At 49.2% G+C, this 6,152-nt stretch overlaps 1 pseudogene; it reads left to right on the forward strand.

The window, feature by feature from the left end:
* The first annotated feature begins 717 nt into the window (after nt 1–717).
* Nucleotides 718–1,302, forward strand: LOC102990615 (serine/arginine-rich splicing factor 3-like; annotated as a pseudogene).
* The last annotated feature ends 4,850 nt before the right edge of the window (nt 1,303–6,152 follow it).

Here is a 6,152-nt window from a genome sequence, read left to right on the forward strand (position 1 = left end):
GGAGAGGCGGGGGGAGAGGGAGAGGCAGGAGAGGGAGGGAGGGAGGGAGAGACAGATGGAGAGGAGAGGGAGAGAGAGAGGGAGAGGGAAAGAGGTAGAGGGAGAGCGGAACAGGGAAACAGGGACAGGGAAAGAGGGACAGGAAGAGAGGGAGAGGGAGAGAAGGAGAGGGAGAGAGGGAGAGGGAGAGAGGGAGAGGGAGAGAGAGAGAGGAAAGAGGGAAAGGGAGAGGGAGAGAAAGAGGGAGAGAGGGAGAGAGAGGGGGGGAGAGGGAAGAGGGAGAGAGAGAGAGGGAGAGGCAGAGAGGGGCAGGGAGCGAGGGAGGGAGAGACAGAGGAGAGGAAGCAGGGAGAAAAGAGAGAGAACACACCATCTACATTTCTGTCAAATGACACCGGGGATCCTTACACATCCAGGAGAGAATCACACAACGAGGCTCTTTCTCAGCTGGAACCGGAACTGCCGACGGTGCCAAACACCACCAGGTTGGCCACACATGTCCAGCTGCGCCCCAGCCCCATGACTCCGGTCACCAGGGCCCTGAGTGTCTGCTCCAAGGAGCTGGGGTTCACCCTGTCGCCTGGGAGGCCGGGCCAAGACAGCAGGGCCCCGGGCTGGACACAAAGGGGGAAAAGCATCCCCACAGGACCGCTTGTGCAAGCAGAGTCAGCTGCCAGATTCTGGAGGCCCGGGATCACGCTGTGCCGTGAAACCCAGGAGCCACGAGGGTCTTGCATCGTGATTCCTGTCCATTGGACTGTAAAGTTTATGTAGGGAATCTTGGAAACAGTGGTAAGAAGACTGAATTCGAACGATCTTTAAGCTATTATGGAGCACTCTGAAGTGTGTGGGTTGCTAAAAACTCTCCCAGCTTCGCACTTGTTGAATGTGAAGATCCCCGAGATGCAGCCGATGCTGTCCGAGAACTAGAAGGGAGAACACTCTGTGGCTGCCGAGTAAGAGTGGACCTGTGGAATGGGGAAAAGAGAAGTCGAAATCGTGACCACCTCCTTCTTGGGGTCGTCGCCCTCGAGACGATTATCGGAGGAGGAGTCCTCCACCTCCCACAAATCTCCAAGATGGAGAAGCTTCTCCCTCAGCCAGAGCAGGTCCCTTTCTAGATATAGGAGAAGAGAGAGATCACTGCCCCAGGAGAGAAATCACAAGCCGTCCCGATCTTTCTCTAGGTCTCCTAGCCGATCCAGGTCAAATGAAAGGAAATAGAAGACCACTTTGCAAGAGGAGTGGTGTACAGGAAATAACTTCATTTGACAGGAGTATGTACAGAAAATTCAAGTTTTGTTTGAGACTTCCGAAGCTTAAATGTTTTAGCTGGTCACATTGCTTTGTCTCTTGGGACAGTGACACATAAAGGTGTCATTCTCTATGGTTTGAAATGGGTCATATGAGGCATGTAATATGAAGAATTGTTACTTTACAATGTTCCCTTAAGTAAAATTGACTTTGCTTTGAATTTTTGGTCTTGCCTAGACTGATAATAAAACTCTAACTCCTGCCCACCTAAAGTGTGATGTTTACTATTATGGAAACAACACTGGCAAACATTGAAAAGACTTTATGTAGCTGGGATATGGTATGCAGCTGTAGTTAAGCAAGCAGTCTGAATTGTTACTTTATAATGTTCCCTTAAGCAAATTGAATTTGCTTTGAATTTTTGGTCTTGCCTAGACTGATAATAAAACTCTAACTCCTGCCCACCTAAAGTGTGATGTTTACTATTATGGAAACAACACTGGCAAACATTGAAAAGACTTTATGTAGCTGGGATATGGTATGCAGCTCTAGTTAAGCAAGCAGTCTTTAAAAGGTGCTGTGAACACAAGCCAGCAGGTAAAAATTAAAGCTGCACCCTTTCCCTAGATTAGAGGTTTAAAAATTCCACTAGTCTTCACACTGGACAAGAGGTTGTCCAGTGAGTTTAGAATCTAAGAAGTTTCTAGGAAGTTAGTTTACCTTTGAGTTACGTCATAAGTCCCCTCTGTGATTGCTGTACATGAATACATAGCTCTTTGTAATATTTTGTCCCTATGCCACAACTACAGGAGCCTGCACGTCTAGAGCCCGTGCTCCAAAACAAAAGAAGCCGCCTTAATGAGAAGCATGTGCCCGAAACGAAGAGGAACCCCCGCTTGCAACAACTAGAGAAAGCCCGCGTGCAGCAACGGAGACCCAACGCAGCAAAAAAAAAAAAAAAAAAAAGACGATATTCGCTAGGTGATCAAGAGTAAAATCGTTTGTCACAAGTCCCGTTGATGGTGTGTATCCTTGATGTGACCTGAGGAAAATGGCATTTTTATCTCTTTCTGAATCTTCCACCCCAAACCCCATAACTCCAGACCAACCATAATACAGATCTTTGCAACTTTTTTGTGACTCTAAGCTATTCTAAAATTAAGCGAGTACTAAACAGAGATAAGAATGTGATTTCCCTGATTTGAGCATGCCTGAGTTTCTTTTCATGGTCACATTTTTGCTCTCTCGATGTGTCTTGGAATCAGTAGCAAAGGAGAGTTGCCAGCCCCTGGGAAGATGTGGCTGGTTTGCAGGTGGCTTGCTCTGGAGCTGAAACCACGGTGGGAAGTCTGCAGCCTCGGGCTGCACTTAGAACCATGGGAGGGGATGGGCCAGTTCAGTTAGGGATGGAACCTATAAATAAACCTTTTCTTCTTTTCCATTATGGCTTATCACAGGATATTGAATATAGTTCCCTGTGCTAGACAGTAGGACCCTGTAGTTTATCCATCCTATATTAAATAGTTTGCATCTGCTAACCCCAAACTCCCAATCCAACCCTCCCTCACTCTTTCTCCCCCTTGGCAACCACAAGTCTGTTCTCTATGTCTGTGAGTCTGTTTTTGTTTCGTAGACAAGTTCATTTGTGTCGTAGTTTAGATTTCACATATAAGTGAGATCATATGATATTTGTCTTTCTCTTTGGACTTACTTCACTTAGTAAGATAATCTCTAGGTCCATCCACAGTGCTGCAAATAGCATTATTTCATTCTTTTTATGGCTGAATAATATTCTATTGTATATATATACCACATCTTCTTAATCCATTCATCCATCAATGGACATTTAAGTAGCTTCCATGTCTTGGCTATTGTAAATAGTGCTGCAATGAACATTGGGGTGCGTGTATCTTTTCCTTCTTTTTTCTTTCTTTTTTTCTTTCTTTCTTTCTTTCTTTCTTTCTTTCTTTCTTTCTTTCTTTCTTTCTTTCTTTCTTTCTTTCTTTCTTTCTTTCTTTCTTTTTCTTTCTTTCTTCTTTCTCTCTTTCTTTCTTTCTTTCTTTTTCTTTTGTCACACGGCATGTGGGATCTTAGTTCCCTGACCAGAGATGGAATCCATGCCCCCTGCACTGGAAACACGGAGTCTTAACCACTGGACCACCAGGGAAATGTCCTCCTCAAAGCTTTCAAGGTATCAAAACCCAGGCATGTCTGAGAAATGTCCCAGCCCAGAGGAGACTGGGACAGAAAGAGGAAGTTAGGGGAAGACTAGGGAAATTCTAATAAAGTGTGGACTTTAGTTAATAATAATGTATCCATCTTGGTTCCTTAGTTGGATAAACATGTCGTACTAACGTACTAACATGTTGGAAATAGGAGTACTGGGTCGGGGTCCACGGCACTCTGTACACTCTGTACACTCTGTACAGATCTTTGCAACTTTTTTGTGACTCTCAAAGTCATCTTCGGGGAGCCCAACCTGCGACAGGGACCTTGACAAGAAGAAATGGCTCAGGGAAAAGCTACCTGCACAGGGAGGAGATAGAGGCCATCGCCCCTGGGGTGCAGCAGGGAGAGTGGGCAGAGATTTGTCATTTCACACCCGATACTCATCTCAGCCCTCCTGGCTGACCCACTCTAGGTCACCTCGGGATACAGAGGTGACCCCGTTAGAGTCCCTGCCTGTGCAGGAATCTAGGGGCACCAGCGGGTCTGAATAATATTAGTGTAGGGTCTCCCCCACGGCACTGGGGTTATTCGGGGCGGGTCATCCTCTGCTGGGGGCCCCTCCTGGGCGCTGTGTGGGGTTCAGCAGCATCCCTGGCCCCACCCATTTGATTCCAGGGGCCCGTCCCCGCCAGTTGTGCCAACCACAGATTTTCCCCAGACATCACCGAAGAACTGGGTGAGGCGGGGGGAGGATGGCCCTGGGGGAGGACAGCTGTGTTGAAGCAACCAGGCTGACCCAGGGCAAGGTCTGCCCCAATCCCGTCAGCGCCTGCATTTAGAACTGCCCCTTCCCTCTCCCACCTCCCCTGCCCTGCAGTGGTCTCCGAGACATCATCCCCATGTAATAAATCACACCTTCTCAGTTTACTGTTTGCTGCCCTCGCTAGAATGTGAGCTCTTTGAGGACAGGGATGCTGTTACGTCCCCAGCACCTAGAAGAGTGTCTGCTGTGTAGTAGATACTTCATAAATACTTGCTGAATAAAGGAGTTGAATAAAGGGATGAGTGGATGAATGAATAAAGGTTACAATGGAAGGAGGGAGAAGATTCTCTTTCTGGCTCTCGGGGGTTGGGAGATCAAGTGAAAGATCCGTCCTAAATAGGCTGACCAGCCTTCTGGGGTTCCCCGGGACTGAGGGTTTCCCCAGAGTTCCAGCGCTCAAACCTGAGCGGTCCTGGGCAAACTGGGGGCGGGTGTTGGTCACCCTATCTAAACACAGTAACAATTCCAACTGCAATAGCAATGGCCAATGACCGCTACGGTCTTATTGACCAGGCACAGTTCTTTACCTGGCGGGGAAGGGTGGGCCGGGATTGGAATTCTGGTGATCCAGGGCTGGTGAGGGCACACCCCGGGCCTGTGAAGGGAAGTGCAGGAAGATTCTGGAGGAAGTGACAGTGACACAGGAAAGAGGGAGGAGTCTAAGGAAGAACGTTGCACAGAATAACGTGTGTCAATGGCCCTGGGCCCAAGGTCACACCTGAGCAGGGCTTGCTTTTTTCTTTTTTCTCATTTACTTTTTCCCACATGGATATGCAATTTTCCTAATGCCATTTCTTGAAAAGTCCTTAATTTCCCCACTTTCTGTCATAATCGAGTTCTCATATATCTGTTTCTGGACCTTTATGCTATATACCATAGAGTTATACGTCCCATCCTTGCACCACTAGGGCTGTTTCATCACTATAACTTTATTTTTCATTCATTTATTTTGGGGGCCATGCTGTGCGGCATGTGGGATCTTATCTCCCTGACCAGGGATCGAACCCGCGCCTCCTGCAGTGGAAGCTCGGAGTCTTAATCACTGGACCTCCAGGGAAGTCCCCAGGGCTTGCTGTGACATCCGTCGAATGGTGGCGGGTGGGAGCAGCTGTCTGTGAGCCATCCTGTGTAGAAATGCAGGGTGGAGGGGAGGACAGCTGGAGCGGGAGGGGAAGAGGCGGAGGAGGGAGAGAAGGAGGGCAGGTGAGAGACAGAGAGTTTCCAGAGACAGTAGCCCTGGCCCTGTCCTAGAGCATGAACGCTGAAAAGAGCTCCTAGTGCCCGGAGCCTTGGAGCGGGAGCCTGGGAGCCAGGGTGACTGGCTCTCCTCCCTGATGTGTGTGTGGGGGGGTGGCTCTGGGTTTCTCAGGCTGGGAATGGGGTGCACGGAGCACGGACAGAGCAGGGACCCTTCTGTCTGGGACCTCGCAGGCCATCCTTAGCTCACAAAGCTGAGCCACTCCTGGCCCTACGAGTGGGGGACTTATCCTCCCTGTCCCCTGGATCATACCCCCTCACACACAACTTCCCCTTTTGTGCTCCCAGCAACCAAGAGAATCTGTTTGTAAAAGATTTGGGGGAGCGGGGTAAACATACAAACAAGAGCAGAATGGATACTTTTTCAAAATGTGAATGGCTCTATGTAACTCCAGCCCCACCAGGGTAACCAGTCCTGACCTCTAGCACCCTTGACAAGTCAGCCTTGGTCTGGGCTTGCGGACCCACGGAAGCTTCCTCATCCCCTCCTTCAGACCCCATCTCTCCCTCGTCGTCTTTGTGAGAAGCACCCGGGGAAGTGGGACTGCTAGGCTGTACTGATGCTAGAACTCCACCTGGGCTCCACCAGGCTCCAGCCCCCCGCCCTGTGCACCTCTCTGACCCTGAGGCACCTCAACTGGTAGGAGTG

The sequence above is a fragment of the Physeter macrocephalus genome, unplaced genomic scaffold (genome assembly GCF_002837175.3).
Source record: "Physeter macrocephalus isolate SW-GA unplaced genomic scaffold, ASM283717v5 random_961, whole genome shotgun sequence".
Lineage (NCBI taxonomy): Eukaryota > Metazoa > Chordata > Mammalia > Artiodactyla > Physeteridae > Physeter > Physeter macrocephalus.